Below are 17975 nucleotides of genomic sequence, written 5' to 3'. Positions count from 1 at the left end.
CAACATTACAATAGTCATTATTTCTATAGGCCTAATAAGCTTATAGCTAAATTTTATGTTGTCATAGACAACATAGATTGTGTACATGTTCCAATCCCGTTAAAATTAAACGATCCATTTGTTGAGAAGTCGTTTGTGCTGATTTAAAGAAGCTTGGTGAAAACGGCCATGAATGTCATGGGCTTCGACATGACATAGTTTCGTCGTTCGTCTTCCTGTCATTCGATGTGACCACTTTCTTAGTACATACGACTGTCCCTGAGCACTTGCAGCGTGAGCTTTGTGTACGTTGTACCTGCAACCTTACTCAAGCACACGACACAAGTCCCCAAGTTCCGAGCTTTGGTCATAAAGTGTCATAAGGTCACACACGTGGGTACACGCATATCCATTGGCTAACTCTCCAAGCACAAATGATAACACTGATACACACACACAATTATACTATCCTAGTTACAAAATTAGATCACGGTTAATTTCCTGGTATTTTAATCCCTCCACACAGGAAATAACATATGCAGGAGAGCGCATGTTTTTTAAACTGACGTTATAACGGTAATATTATCTATCTACTTCGCTCCAATAGATGAAGCAATAGTAAGCACATTCCTTCCACGGTTAATCTCCTGGTTGGAGAACAGTATTTTTGTTTAACATTTGATCCGCAGCACGGATATCAACAAATGCGCTTACAGTGGGGTCCTTCCGCAATTAGTATGCGGCCCACAAGACCCCTCTGCATGTGGGGCTCAACGTGAGCGCCAAATAAGTGGCGCCACGTTGTGTACTGGCTTACCACTAGGTTCATTGTTTGTTGATTGCCACACCGTTCTTCTTTGAATGCATTATAGTGGCCTATACTAATACCCGGTTTCTGGAAATACAGTTACCTGTACAAACAGAGTTATCTATGATTTAACATGCTTACATGTTTAAAATGAGTTTCCGAAACAGCAGTTATAGTTATCTTTACAGTTATCTGTGCTTCAACTGGTAACTATACCTCGGCCTGCAGTTACCTGATTCGAACAAATACCGACATGCGGCGCTACTGCATTACTGTTTCGTAAATTATAATAACGGATATTAAATAATATTACAGACTGCAATAAATTAATTTACTATATTATCTGTATAGTTTAAAAATTATGTCGTTTTATTTACGTAACTTACGATAAATGTTTTACTTTCTATGACATATTACGATAATAATGTGTGTTTATAAAGACAACTTCGAACATCTCAAGCTTAATTTTCGTCATCAACTTCAGATTGAATGTCGTCAGTCAAGGAATATTATATTTTTGGGTGTTCTACCAATGCCAATGGCATTTCGAGCTCTGAAAAGTTCATTTGAATACATGAAAGCATTCACATGGGCGAATGTAAAATATTTTAATATGTTTATCAATATGGCTGCCATAGCCACCACAGCTAAATATTGTTGCGTTTTGAAGCAGAAATTACATCTAGCTCTCTCTCTCCAGTACTATTATTTACCTCGATGATCACGCCTAATACCAACAATTATTGCTTTTTTAATCATATTACGATTGAGATGGAAGTGTACATGTACACTATCGTTTATCACACGGTTCATTAATTAAAATGACTACCTACTAGTGCAGAGCTGTGTACCTATCAGCCATATTACTACTGAAAACTTCTGCTAACAAAAGTAACTGTAAATAACTAAAAAAAAATCACTAACAAAATACTAGTGGAGACATCTATGGACGACAATAGATACTGAACTTGATGTTACCTCAACTGTTAGTTACAAGCGCTGATAAATCTACATTTAACTTTCCGGAAACTCATGAAATTTATCTGTTCAGTTAAATTTATAAGAGCAGTTAAGTAATTGAGAGTTAACTGACGTGTACCAGAAAGTGGTTGTATAATGGTAATAGAGGCCTGTTGTACTAACGAAGCATGCAATTTTACTTTCCTCTTAAAATAGAAAGTTACTGGAAATTATTTCTTGTAATCCGCATTCTCATATGAATTCTACCTAAAATGACCTCAAGAATAACCTTAGTAAAACTATCACAACTTTGTTAATCACCCTGTAAACTGTTACAGGATAAGATAATGGAATCATAACGACGTTTTGAAAGTACTTGAAGCTGCACAAACTTTGTGAAGCTCCTACACTACTCAATAGTTACAAACTACTGAAAACCATGACGTCTAAGAAGTGCTGTGAAGTTGTTGCAGTTGGAGGAGGGGCAAGCCTTGATCTGCCTTGTTACCCCACGGATTAGCGGTACTTAGCAAGTATTTCACAGTAATGAGGAGAATTACGTTCGAGCTAAACTTTCCAAGACTCATTTGGTACCAGACAATGCTTCACTAGACCTGGCAAGGGCCTTCTTCACAATTCGCGAGATGCCAAGCATGGAGAGAGTGGAAGTTGTGATGAACCAGATATAGGTAAGCAAACAGTGCTATTTCAATTACGTCCAATTTTCAATCGAGTGAGTAATTGAAAGTTCCTGATGAATACTGGATAAAGCAACCTTGACCTTCTCCTCAATAATTTGCGAGATGCCAAAGTTGCATAGAGTGGAATTTGTCAGGGAAAATATATAGGTATGTAAATAGTACTACTTGAATTGGATGTAACTTCCAATGAAAAGAGTGATTGAGAGTTCTCGATTAATAATGGGTAAAACAACCTTGGTAGGTTTGTTGGCAGAGAAATGGCTTATGACGACTGAGAATCCGGGTTCAAATGTCGTCGATGGCAGAGTTGTATTTGTGTTTATTTTATTTAACCTAGTAGAGATAACGCCATCAGTTCTTCTCTTCCCCCTACCAGGTGATTACAACTAGAATATGAGGAATGCAATTACAACTTACAAATAATATTAAATTTACAATTAAAATGCAATAAAAACAAAATACTGAAAGATACCTAATTAATAAATTACAATAATTTATTGTAGAAGTTAAGAATAAGGAAATAATTGTTTCACTGAAGTACAAATTAAACGTATAATAATTATGTACGAATTAAATTATCGGAGATTGAAATATGTTATCCTAGAATAACAGAATTATTTACAAGAACCCATGTTTTGAACGAGACTCAATTACTGACCAAGTGCCTAGTAAGTTTGCGTTTGAATTCAATTTTATTTCCACAGTTCCTGATACTAGTAGGTAGCGAATTCCAGAGTCCTGGCAGGGCTATTAAGAAAGAGGGTAACTATGAAAATATGACATTGGGTGGTATAGGGATATTCTGAACTAGCACCAACAGAAACCGCACGTGTATTTTGAGGGATGCGCTTTGCGTGTGCATTGTTTTCCAGTATATAAACATTGAGGATTTACGTAGTGTTTTAATAGGCTTATATTAAATACTCTTAACAACAACTCAAAATGCCAAATTTTTGTTGTGTTCCCATATTTAAAACCAGGGAAAGCTTCTTGCCTTAAATCAGGTCCTGAAAGATTCTGAATATATGCTTTCAACCTTAAAAAAATATAACTAATAAAATTGCCCCTATTAAACAAAAAGAACCACTTCAAATAAGAAATTATTGGGTACGGTTTCATTTTGGAAGAGGGCAAAGAAAGAAATTTTAATAAAAATATATAGGCCTATGCAACCTCGACAGCAAGCTATGTTAGCTTAGATTGTATGCAGTACTTATAGGAGTCCCCTAAGTTTACGACTGCATTTTACAAATGAACGATACTTAGCCTACAGTAAACTCTCGATGAACTGGGATGTTTATTATATAGGACGATCCGTAGTGAAAAATTATATAAGCCTAATAATATACGGATCTACGTAACTTACTGAAACCACGTTTTAACTTCAACTTTTCGAAATCATCATACATAGTATTCAAAACTACATGTTCTTAACCTACAAAACACACGAATAATCGTGATACTACTGCCATCATATTGTATCATCCTATTAAAAATTGCATTTGTTTTCTCTGCAATTACAGAAAAGAAAAGTTCGAGGAATTCAAGCCTCATAATCACTTCCATATATACAAAAATACATTGGTGGCCTTTTTTTATTCGTGCACCTCGTTCTCAAATTTCTCGTTTAGGTTCATGAACATTCCATTTACTAGTATCTATATTCTGCATACTGCAGATTTCCACATCCATCTCTTAAGGGGAATAGCTCAGTATTATACAAGTTTACACTATTATTTATTGTAAATTAAATTAGATTGTGAGGTAAGAAAATACTAAATTATATTAAATTATTCTAGGTTATACAAAATAATTATAAATATAATTTTGACACGCACAGAAAACCAACAAGCGGGAGAACGTAATGAACTGTAGCATATGACATAACATAGCCCTGTGCCACATGGAATGCTCCTGCCATCTAACGGTAAAACTTCGCATAAGATATCCCTATTGTCAGTATTGTTTCATGGCGAGAACATGTGTTCAGATTATGATTGGGAGAAAGGTAAGTGAAGCGAGACGAGATGTATGAAGAATGTTAAAGAAAGCAAACTTGTGAGGGATTCCTCGGGATCTCTTTAAAAAATGGCAAATGCTTACTATAACAATAACAGCAAGAGCCATAGGCGAATGATAGTGTTATTAGTATTTAGGCCATGAACCAATGTAAATTGTGTCACCGCGCTCAATAACTCCAAATCCCCTCGTTATGGGATTAAGGGCGTTCAAGTTGCGTATAAAATTAGCCGTGCCGCTCGGTCGCTTTCAGTAATATCTAGGCAACGGGAGTAGTTACAGATCTGTGCGACCAATCGTTTGATTTGTAATAGTGACACGGCAATATTGGAGTGGTAATTGACACGTACGATGTACTTACTTTGATTGAACTACAGTGAACAATTTGTTGTGTACTGGGACTAATTTCGCTATGTCGGTTCATGTGAAGAGGAAGTAAATTGCATGTCCTTCATTAATCATTTCTCTCGTAACAGACCTATACACTCCATCTGTAAAGAGAAACAAGGATAAAACATTCAAACCAACACACTCGCGTGCACTCAAAGAATGGACTATTTGGATGAATTTAAGTTATTTTATATTTATTTAACCCTTCATTTAATCTCATAAGGAACTTAAGTCAAAAATTAAATTTAAAATTTTGTAATTTTCCTGTCATTTATTAAGACATACATAAATATTATAATTTCCAGTGTATATTTTCAATTCATGTTTGAGACATTCGTCCACTCATGTGATAGCTATTAAGTTACGTCCATTTTCGGTTTTTTCTTTCAAAATTTCTTTAAGTTCCTTCAACGGTACTGTGAAAATCTGAGTGAGACTAGTGGTCAACAGGCTTGGAGCTCACATAGATATTTCTACACAGCCCTAAGTTTCTTTGCAAGGATGTACGATCGTCTATCTTTCCATTGTTTATTATTATCAGGCAATATTCACTGAATAGGCCTAGGTATTGCTAGGGACATGCAAGAAAAAAAAATACAACGCTGCACACATGCGAGCGAAAAAAGATAAAATGTATGCCCTATATATACATGAATATAAAATAAAATGTACCACAATGTTAGTGAAGAAAGCACATATGTATTGTATTTTAGCCTACTACTTTAGAGTCTAGACTTGTCATGTAATCATTGGGATTTCAGTAAATCTCCCAACAATATTTTTCTCATTATTTGTTCAGAACAAACCTAAGCAAGAGAGATGTGTTGTTCAGCATAGGTCTACAATAAATTTGCAAATGAAATATGTTATGACTTTCATTTTAGCACCGCAAAGAAATCCATGTTTAAATTCATATTCACTTGTGGTAAGTACATGGCAACACCAGTTCACGCCTCACAATACCACTGCGCCACCGGCGTAGCTCAGTCGGCTGAGGCGCTTGCCTGCCGATCCGGAGTTGCGCTCGGGCGTGGGTTCGATTACCGCTTGGGCTGATTACTTGGTTGGGTCTTTCCGAGGTTTTCCCCAACTCTAAGGCGAATATCAGGTAATCTATGGCGAATCATCGGCATGATCTAGCTATCACCAATCCCACCGAGGATAAAAACCCAGTAGCTGATACAGCGTCGTTAAATAATCAAGTACTGTACAAAAAAATATCAGTCTCTTTTACAGATTGTGTTGTCGCACTATGTAAACTAAGTATTGGTTTACCTAAGCCACAGAAGACACAAGAAAATTATTACCTCTGGTATATATAATTTATAATATCGACAACGGGTGAGATTTGCAAGGAGAAATTCATCTGCCTGCATTCCTGGCGGTTTTCAATGCAAAATCATAATGTATGACAAGGCCATTGTACGTTGAGAGTACAGCTGATGGGGATTAGCCAAGTTCGGTCCGCGTTTATGACTATTAATAGGCTTGATTGTTTTCACAGATGAACAGACTACGACCGTGACAAACCAACGCCCCTGAGCTTCGCTTACATGCTCAAATTTCATCTCCAACCTCTCCCTTCTATCGCTACGACCGACATAACTTGAGTTTGGGTTTCTAAGCGGATGTCAAAGAAACCACCTAACAGATATTATTATTTAATTAGGTTATTTTACTACTACAGTACTATTAGGACAACTACTACTATTACTACTATTATTACTACTACTAGACTACTACTGCTACTGCTACTGCTGCTACAGCTAGTACTATTAATAATAATGATTTATTTTAGCTGGCACAGTTAAGGCCGTAAGGCCTTCTCTTCCATTCAACCAGCAAAAAGTATACATATATGTATGAATTTACAAGCTAGGAAAGAATACAACAATTTCATTTAGATAAAAGTTAGGTGTATACAAGAGTTACTTATGAATTAAACAGCAAAAACTGTGAACTATTGATTAAACAAGGAAATACAAACTATGTAGCAGAATTAAACTAAAGTACATAGAATGTTAATATATTTCAAATAATGTTAGACAATAGGAAGAGATTATTATGAGATAATTGTGAAAATAAAGCACTATCAGGATGCATGTCTAAAGAAAGAAGCTACCATACAGTCAGTGACGGTTAAGTCAGTATAATTAGAGTGAATTGCTAAGAAGGTTATTCTTTAAGCTATTTTTAAAAATGTTTATTGTCTTGCAGTCCCAAATACTTTGTGACAAGGATTCCATTGTCGCGCGGTAGATACTGTAAAAGATGAAGAATAACAAGATTTTCTATGAAGAGGTATAACTTACTTAGCGTGCCACAGATAAGTGATCTGGTATTTACGTCGTGGTTAGAGTATAGGTTATAAGAAACTAGACGAAAGGTAATTTGGTGTTAAGGTGTGCAGAATTCGAAAGAATAAAAACAAAGGGTGTAAAGTTTTACGTTTTTTGAGGTTGGAGCCACGAAAGACTTGCGAAGGACGGTGATATGTGATCATATCGTCGGATGTTGCACACGTATCTGACGCACATATTCTGAACTCGCTGTAACTTGACTGATAGTTAAGAACTTAGGTCACTTAACAGAACGTCACAATTACTTAACAGAACGTCACAATTACTTAACAGAACGTCACATTAACTTAACAGAACGTCACAATAACTTAACTGAACGTTAAAATAACTTAACAGAACGCCACATTAACTTAACAGAACGCCAAAATAACTTAACAGAACGTCACAATAATTTAACAGAACCTCATAATAACTAACACTATTACTACTACTACCACCACCACCACCATCACGACTACCACTGGTATGACAATAATTTTGGTTCAATATATTTGCATTCAGAATATGTACATATAAATCATTATTATTTCGAAAACTCAAAATGCTGCAACGTTCAGATGTAAATTATAAAAATAACTGCATTAAACGTCGAGCTAAAACGATTTGTCTGGATCGTTTACTCACAGCACTAGGCCTACATAATACGCAAAGAATACCATGGTTATGATCATGTCACAGCATAAATAATGTTAAATCATATACGCTATCAACTTATAATTTCTTATTGAGTAACATACCTCATTGCATCATATCACATTTCCATTATCAAAATATCATAACTAATTTGTGTGTATGTGTTTATGCCTAAATATATAACTTAGATAAACAGTTGTGGATTTGTTCAGAGATTATACATATAAATGCATTACGCTATCAGAATTTTTCCTTAAGGGGATTCTGTACTGCCTACCCCAGCAATGTAAATTTCATTTAATTTAGGTGCACTTTTCTCAGGACTTACATAAGACACACATTTGAAATTTTTAGGGGTTATTCTTCAAGTATTATTGTGTGTAACAGGCTAAAATTACGATTTTTATCTTTTATTACTCTGCTTTACATTGATGGGATGGCAGTACAGACTCCCCTTAAATCCAGAGCACGGGTCTTTTGACCGTACGTGCTTTGTACAATCGGTCTTGCTTTGTAGGTTTCTCCCTTCTCATCTAACATTAAAATTCGCTCTCCATAAAACACACAGATTAATAAGCAGATGGTACATAGAAAACATATTATATCATATTTTAACCTAAGACGTAACAGCGTATAATTCAATAGTTAACATCCCTTCGTCAGTTCGTATCATAAACTGCAACAACTGATGTTCTAAGCTGCCTCGTTTTGAAGAGGAACAATCCAGTATGCTGAGAAGTACTTTTTCGTACCAGGGATCCCAAGAACAAGTATTTCAGTAACATTTCCGAAGTAGATTTTTTACAGTAACACTATAATCCCCCATAAACTTAGAATAATGAGAAGGAAAAAGAATTTTTAATAGAGACTTCTCATTACTGTGATCAGAATTCATCGTAATTTACCTTCCTTCAAAAAGACTAAAATATATTATTAGCGCAATTAAATATGAGACTGGGGGTAAGAAATCAATGAAATTGTCTTCTCTTAGATGAATAGTTTTTGCGGCACTCGACTTCTTTTGTCCCCTCCCAACTGAGAAGGAAGACATGGGGATCTAGAATCTAACTTTCTCAATCAAGATTGAGGACTGACGTTTTTTCATTCTACTCTTGTTTGAGAGACAGATGGAACGGGGGACGGGTGTAGGGATTCTACAAGACAGAGAACGAAGACGTTCATTGAGTACCACATTTTACTTCTCCCACCACCCTCTTCTTTTTAGGCAACACTTTCCAATTGGAACCTAGCCAGAGTTTTGATTCTGTGCATACACCAACTTGAGATGGGAGATCTCTTCAAGCCACAATCAAAAACGCCAGAAAAATTTTCCTCACTCTCTTTTCCTGTAGCCTGGAATAAAACTAACTTCATTATAAGTCATGGTTGGAAAGACAAGGAACTTCTGTTAAAAAGGGATTGGAAGAAGATAAAAAGAGATTCTGTGTCTAAAGAAATATCTTACCCAAAGAAAGTTTGAAGTTTTCTATCCCTAAGACAGATCAAATCCAAGCAAATAAGTTTTACCCGGTGTTTAAATTCAACTCAAATATATTATATGTAACCTTCAAAACTTCACCAAGGGTGGCTTAAAATTCCTGTTTTAATAAAAGTTCCAAACATAATTTGAAAACAATATACATTCATATTACTTCTCCTTATATTATATCTACGTATTGAAATATATAATAATAATAATAATAATAATAATAATAATAATAATAATAATAATAATAATTATTATTATTATTATTATTATTATTATTATTATTATTATTATTATTATTATTATTATTATTATTATTTAAAATTGGCATATATACTCGATATTTAACAATAAAGCAAATTAAAGAATTTGAACGCATTTCTGCATCTCACGTACAGCGTCATTCTAGAGGTTCCACACAAACTTAAAAGACTTATAATTAAGCTTAGTATTTCAGCTACGTCTAAGCTGGAATATAGTTGTTTACTCTCATACTGTACCTGACGTCACAGCCCAGGGATACGTCCCGTCTGATACAACATAGAACCGCATCTTACTCACGCTCACTCTAGTTCGTGTTGAAGTCGGAACACGGTCATAGTGAGTGCTTTAAACCAGAGAAATGTAAAAGTCCTATTATTTACTTAAGGCAACATTTGTATTTGTGACGAGGTAAAATGCCGAAGACAAAAAGTTCGAAGTATGAAAGGCTGGAGGACTTAATTCAGGTGTTTGGAGCCAATAATAATTTACATTACATGTAAGTAGTGCAAAGTAGATATAAAAGTTACAAGAAAACAGTGCATTGAAAGACACTGCAATAGAAAAATGCATAGAAATATGGTTGAACGTAACTCAAAACAAGCAGTACCATCAAACGCAGAGAGAGAATGATAAGAAATCCATGTTTTGCAGGAATCTATGTGCCATGATGGTCAATGCCAACATACCGCTTAATAAATTGAACAATAAACACTTTAGATAATTTGTAGAAAAGTACACGAAGGAACATATTCCAAGTGAGTCCCAACTCCATCAGCACTTCGTACCCATACTTTATGAAGAAAAAAATGTTTGTCATGCAGGCCAACTTCGGGCTGTTGCGCCGTTAGATTATAAAGTCAGTAGTTGATCTACTTTTATTTCAAGTTGGATATACTCTACGAATATGCAGTAAGAACATGTTTGTCTGTCTCTTTCTCTGCTGCATCACCTGGGTTCCAGCTACTATACAGACTATTTACGCGCAACTTGAGTCTTTTGGTAGCAGGAATACTAATCTTACTTATAATAGACGGGTCGAAATACAACAACTTTCGAATAGGAACGTATGGTCTCTAGGAAATAATCCTGAGTCAGTGCATACTCGGGAATGTCAGGAACTACATTGCAGATGTAAGCTTACTTTGTAATGATGCACTTGGTTCGATCACTACGAAATGATTAAGACGTTCCTCTGCCACCACATATGAATGAGATGAAGTAAAAAGTCTTCATACGAGATGTACGTCAAGAAATATTAGAGAATGTACCACTTATCGTGCGTCTTCAGATGTGGATGAAACTAAATGGAACACCTGCACACATATTTCTTCAAGTACGTGACATACTAAATTACACATATCCAGGGCGTTGTATCGGAAAGAAAGCCCAATTGATTGGCCACTCCGTTCCCCTGATCTGACGTCTCTTGGTTTCTTCTTCTGGAGACATTTAAAAAGCCTCATGTACGAGACACCAGCTCCCGACCAAGAAACAGGATACTTGCATCATTTGATGAGGTTCGTGAGATGCATCATGTAGTCTATCTGGTAGAGAGCGCCAGAATTTCCTACGACGATGTTATGGCTGTACTGAATGTAGTGGTCGCCAATTTGAATAACTTTTGTAAAAAAAAAAAGTGTCGAGTAAACATTAGCTTTGCTTAACTTAAATGTGTGATTGTCCATTATGTAGTTCCTGACATTCCCAGGCATGCACTCACCCAGGATTACTTGAAAGACCATAAGTTACTATTCTAAAGTTGTTGTGTTTCGACCCCTCTATAAGCTCCTTAAGTTTGTGCGCAATCCTTTGAATCACTCTGTGTAAAATAATAGAGTAAAGAACATAAAATTTCATTACTTATTTATTCATAACATACTCTACATCATAGATGTCCAATTGTAACTCGTACGAGGTAACCCCAGGCGTAAGCAACCCGCAGCGCATATTCTTTAAGGTCTTCTTCCTATTTTATATGGAAAATTATTGACCTTAGCAGAGCATGCTTGACGTGCAGTATCTCCTGGTTCTATAGGCGTTTGGACACCCATGCTCCATCTACATAATGTTCATATCTATAGCATACACATATTTCTCACAGGACCATTACTAATGCAAAAAGATTGTTGGATAAGAAATGATTGGTGGTGCTTAAAAAGTGAACTATGTCATATGCATCTTCATTACTCTATCTCTCGCTATGGACTCTAGTCATAATTAGCGAAATCACCTCAGGGAGTATTGAGGGTATATAAAAGAGGGGCAATGAAACAAAAAAGTCACATATTTCAATGTCAAACTCATTATCCATTTAGTTATCATGATCTGATCTACTGATGAACTGGAAAGTGGGAAAAGATTATGGCTTCAAATCGGTTCACGTCTTAAGTTGATGAGAGAGGAACAGAGGATAAGGGTGTTCGAGAATGAAGTGCTTAGGCAAATATTTGGTGATAAGAGGGATGAAGGTAAAGGAGAATATAGAAAGTTGCACGACACACCTAACATAATTAGAAACATTAAATCCAGACGTTTCAGATGGGCAGGGCCTGTAGCACATAGGAGTCAACTCAGAAATGCGTATAGAGTGTTACTTGGAATACTTGAGGGAAAAAGATTTTTAGGGAGGCCGACTTGTAGATGGGAGAATTATACTAAAATGGATTTGAGAGAGGTGGGATATAATGATAGGAACTGAATTAATCTTATATTATTATGATGTACCGAAATACATAAGATTTTTCCGTGCAGATATTCTGCGTCATCGTATGATGAAAGATGAGTGCAACGGAGAAAAATTCTCTCCGACACCGGGATTTGAACCCGGGTTTTCAGCTCTATGTGCTGATGCTCTATCCACTAAGCCACACCGGATTCCCATCCCGATTCCTAATCGAATCCTCTCAGTTTAAGTTCCATCTCTTGGGTTCCCTCTAGTGGCCAACCCTTATACACTGCGTCATAGATGTATGACAGTGGGACCATGTCCACACACCATCTATGACGCAGGCATGAGGGCAGGCCACTAGAGGGAACCCAAGAGATGGAATTTAAACTCACAGGATTCGATCCGGCATCGGGATGGGAATCCGGTGTGGCTTAGTGGATAGAACATCAGCACGTAGAGTTGAAAACCCGGGTTCAAATCCCGGTGCCGGAGAGAATATTTTTCCGTTCCACTCATCTTTCATCATATGAATTAATCTTGCTCAAGACAGGGACCGATGGTGGGCTTATGTGAGAGCGGAAATGAACTTTCGTGTTCTCTATGATCAATATGATCAATATGTAAGTAAATATCGATTAGTGAGGTCAGTTATCTTTGAATGCCAGTCCACACTGATTGCTCCCATCTTCCTTCCATCCCGTCTCAATTGCGAAATCTATCTGCACCGTATTCAGAAAATTCTGCCCTCTTTACTGGAGGAGATTTTCTTAGCGAAAAGACAGCGCATAATATGGCTTCAACAAGATGAAAACTCAATACATATCACACATAATATTTGTGAATTCCTAGACAATGTTTTTCCAGACAAGTGGAATGGCCGTGGCGTACATGTTGCTTGGCCGCCAAGATCTCCTAACCTCCCAGCCTCGACAGCTTCTTTTAGGTTCACATACAAATATTAGTGTACGCTATTCCTGAAAATTATGAGGATGATTTACGAAACAAGATTTTGACCGCAGCGTATTCGATACGTGTAACTGCGATCTTAGATAGAATCCGATTAGCAATGTTCGTTGCTCTGTTCAGAATTAAATGATGCTTATTTGACTACCTCTGACTGCACAAACATGACAGGCAATAGTTCTATTCAGCAGACTAAGACTTCGATGGTGACCCTAGGTTGTCTCACAGAAAATGTTTGTTTCGGACTCTTCTATCATAGGCAAACTAGTAGTTCATATAGGGGCGTGAAATAAATAAATATATAAAATAAATAAATAAATAAGTCCATAGTTATGTTGTAATAAATGTCAGGCAAATAATAAAACACGTCAAAATCCAAGTCTTCAATACCAGGAAATTCTTAACATTTGTTACTACATCAATAACGAACGGAAAACATTTTTTATGCAACAAAAACGTTATTAAATATATTTTATAACTGAAGCCCAAGAATATAAGATGAATATCCTCGCTGAGTGATGATAGATGTTCATCTTTAAGCATTTTGTATTTTGCCGTCGTCTGTTGCCGCGACGCCATCCTTGATGAATATTTAACGAATGCAACATGACGCTGCCTGATAATGTGGGGAATCCCACAGATTAGGACGCTTTCCTCCTCTCTCGCGGACCAAGAAGTTAACGCAAGCGACTCGACTTTTAGTAACGCATGTTAGTATCAACACCGTCTAGCACCAGTACAGACGTATACGACTTAATTTAATATAGCCTGAGGTAACATAGTTCATATGTCTACAATTTACGATTGACAGAAAGGTACCATCCCTTACCGTACCCCTACTTTTGTGGGAAGAACTTCGTGTCAGTTGAATCACACATTCCCTTGGTATAGCTTTCTGTGCGTTATAACTCTTGAATCGTCCAAATTCCTAGAGAAAAGTGTTCAGTTCCATAACACTATTCATTTAAAACGAGATGATATTATGCGATAACGGTAAAATGAAGAAATATTATATAAGAATTCTATAAGAATCCAATGTATTCTATTGTAAATCTGTACATTACCGACCTCAAATATGTATAACATGTTCAGTTTTGAATTGGTAGTCTTTAGTTTAATAATTGAGGCTGAAGAAAAGTATTGATATCAGGATAGTAAATAATTTCTATATACAGTGTTTACAAAATACGTCGCGTTGCCGGGTGTCTCTGCTGTCTGAAGGAACTCTGCTTAAGTGACGTGAGGTTGTATTAGAATGCCGAAACAAAAATTCAACAAAGAACATAAATAGTAGGACTGAATTCAGAACACGGGGAAATTGTGTTTGACTTGATTGATAATGATGTTTCTTGTAAATTTAATATTTGTTCTGAGTTAATTAATTTGAAACATAAGTAATCCTGTAAATGTAAATTCGATAATGAGTTCAGTCATACGGAGCGGACTGTACAAGCAGCCGCTACTGTAACTACACTTTGTACCAGATGTCTTTGGAGCAGATATAAACAACGGAACGAAATGCAAGAGAGTGCGGTTCACAAGACACTAAATGTCTGTGTATGAATTAAGTGACCGACTACGTTCATACAACGAAAAGTGAAAATTAAAGTAATGTGTCTTTGAACATACCTTCTTGCATCAGTCACTAGTTGTACTGCTGTCGTCTGCTCATACACCGCGCAGATGCTAGACGCAATAGAAGTGTAGTAGTGGACGCGTCTCTGAATACCGTCTCGTAACCAGGATATGCACGCGCTAGTGTCTACAACGCTCTCAGCTAAGTAATGACTCGCCAACCAATGGGAGCGCAGCGATAACATGAGATGCATCGAGAACCTTGTTATGGTTTGCTCCAAAGACATCTGGTATAGAGTGTAGTCGTGCGTTCACACAAGCATTTTGTAAACATAGAGGTTTACGTACAATGCAGCGTAGCCTATAACCAAACTTTTTTAGCCCTATTGATAAGGAAACAACAATAACTGCTATGGAAGATAGCGGTTTGAAAAAAAATAATGTCATAAATAAAATTGCACAACTTTATGTGGGAGACAATTGAAGGAGCTAGGTTATGATAAGATGCTGATGGTGGACTGTAGAATATATTTGGCATCTACAAGAATCCAAATACACTCAGCATATGCCATGATTATCCAAGTCTGACGTATATTCTTGGTATCACTCGAAAACCCGATGATGCGAATAGGCGGGTCATCCTTCCTCAGCTGTAAGAGGACCAGGTCCCTATCCCCACACGAATACTTAATAAAACCAAAGGTCCAGAACCCGAAGCCCACATCAGCATTGGATGCCAGTAATACCTCCAGGATTTCATTCTAGCCTATTTTAAACTTCTGCAGATGTAATTGAAAGCTGAAAAAATGAGAGACAAGTGGAGTATGTTGGTGGAATACATGAGGGGAACAGAAGTAAGCCTACTCCGATGAAAATGACAGGGAAGTAGTAAAATTCATTCGATCTCGTGAAATGTCTTTACAGTAGCTACAAGAGTGCGCGTCTTTCCAAGGGCTCCTGGAACTCAATATTCACATTTCTGTGAGCTCTAGGCTATAGGCTATTTGTCTCGCTAGTTCACACAGTCCCCGTTTGGTATGTATGTATGTATGTATGTATGTATGTATGTATGTATGTATGTATGTATGTATGTATGTATGTATGTACTAGCACTGCAATTGTGTATACTCCCGGTGGAAGTGTTATATCATATACAATAACATTATAATTATCCTCTGATTGAGGTTCTGGCTGATATGTAGGGCTACATCTATTATCACGCAGTACATCTCACTTGACGATCAGAGGAAGAATAATTGTTTGTATTCATCTGAAGTCTGACTAGTGTAATATGCAGTCAGACGGCAATGTATGCAATGGAGGGAGAAAGGAACTGACCAACCTACCCCATTATCTCCTGGCCGAGTTGCCTCATACTGTAAGTGATATCTTCTTGATGTTGCTTGTGAGATTCAGACCTATCTTCTGACAGTTGATTAAACAACAACAACAACGACATTACAATAATTATATGAATAAATTGACACAGGTAAAATAAACGTAAATTATTTCTAACTATAAATAAATAAATGGAATATATCTAGGACTATAAATAAAGACTATGCTACAAATAAGGCCTACTATAACCCTAATTTATAAGTAAACCTATTTTTATGGATTTATTTTTAGTTTATTATTTTACGACGCTTTATCAACATCTTAGGTTATTTAGCGTCTGAATGAGATGAAGGTGATAATGCCGGTGAAATGAGTCCGAGGTCCAACACCTTAAGTTACCCTGCATTTACTCATATTGGGTTGAGAGAAAACTCCGGAAAAAACCTCAACCAGGTAACTTGTCCCGACCGGGAATCGAACCCAGACCACCTGGTTTCGCGGGTAGACGCGCTAACCGTTACTCCACAGGTGTGGACTATTTCTATGGAACCAAACTATTGTCAACATAAGTAATTATAAGGCACATTAACTAATTACATATTAACTTAATTAATTATATAACACAAGTTAGATAATTATTCTGCACCTAAATTACTATTAAATCTCAGTATAACCTTTTCAAGGTTTTCTTAAATGTATATATGAGGAGGCGAGAGCTGGCATGTAAGGTATGCGAGAGGGTATAGAATTAGCTATAAGGAAGAGAGTTTGTTTCATGATGGTTAATATTATACGAATCTACCAACACGGAAGTTCACCTTAAACTAAAACTTATCTTCCTCCTGCATACCCATTGCTGTTACATCAGCGTATTCCGAATCTCACCGGACCGGTGGACAATAATGACGTCACGCTGCAGCGAAATAGGAACAAAACTGCTGGAAGGATCGATGGCTGTCATGGCGACTGTGTAAGTTGTTATCTGTGCTACGATAGCAAAATTTTGCGAAATTTCCTTACTGCCATCTCGTTCAAAGAAAAGAGAGCATAAACAATTTATTTCTTGAACCGGTAGTAATAACTGGTCCGTTGACATGTTCGATCATAAGCCATTAACATATTGTTTTCACGTTGTGCTCATTACAAACAATACAGCAGAACTAAAGCAGAACACACCGCCATGACACAACAGTGCACTATGTCATTCGTCTGCTAATTCCCGCCCTATATAAGAACCAATCAGATTCACTGATGGCGGCTGATGGAGACTGCCACCACCTCTGCAAGCTGATGGCACCGGTGCGACACCGGTGAAGCATCAGTGACTTCATCGTGAAATTCGGAACACCGTGATGCCATCAGATTGCTCACCGCTGAGATTCGGAATACGCTCATGATAAGGTTACAGGACAGCTCTTGCCCCCTCTACTATACTCATTTTGAAAGGACCACCCTCAAAGATTGCCGCAGGTAAACTGTTAGAATCTACTATTGTGCAATTAACAAAGGAAAATTTTGCCACATCTGTTCTTTGTTTACTGCATTTAAACTTCATAATATGATCAGCCATCCCTAAGTATGATGATGTCACTAATCTAAGGGACTTACGTAATATTTTTAAAGGGGAAAAGCAGGAAAACGTAAACTAGCAAGAAAATTAAATGGGTGAAGAATTAAACGCTAGGCACGAAGTTCACCTTACACTTCCGTTTCCATAGTACGAACAGAGAAATCGGAATTTACAGAAAATCTTACAATTATAATTTTTTATTGTTGCGGGTCCAGTATAGAAGAATCAAGTCATAGCTCTCTGCAAAGCCTACTTTATGTA

At 36.8% G+C, this 17975-nt stretch overlaps 1 protein-coding gene, 1 long non-coding RNA gene and 1 other non-coding gene across 3 annotated transcripts in view; 1 reads left to right on the top strand and 2 right to left on the bottom strand.

Annotated features, from left to right (window-relative positions):
• Positions 1 to 17975, bottom strand: part of LOC138696640 (5-hydroxytryptamine receptor-like) — a 1489006-nt gene that overhangs the window by 1307318 nt on the left and 163713 nt on the right. The window lies entirely within an intron of this gene.
• Positions 2346 to 17975, top strand: part of LOC138709030 (uncharacterized) — an 84603-nt gene continuing 68973 nt past the window's right edge. Inside the window, exon 1 of the long non-coding RNA XR_011334813.1 lies at positions 2346 to 2436. This is a non-coding gene — a long non-coding RNA (uncharacterized lncRNA). The remainder of the gene's footprint in view (positions 2437 to 17975) is intronic.
• TRNAY-AUA (transfer RNA tyrosine (anticodon AUA)) lies at positions 12403 to 12474 on the bottom strand. The gene has a single exon. It is a non-coding gene; the product is annotated as a tRNA-Tyr (tRNA).

Source organism: Periplaneta americana, chromosome 1, assembly GCF_040183065.1.
Source record: "Periplaneta americana isolate PAMFEO1 chromosome 1, P.americana_PAMFEO1_priV1, whole genome shotgun sequence".
Lineage (NCBI taxonomy): Eukaryota > Metazoa > Arthropoda > Insecta > Blattodea > Blattidae > Periplaneta > Periplaneta americana.
This window is presented reverse-complemented; position numbering and strand designations above follow the sequence as displayed.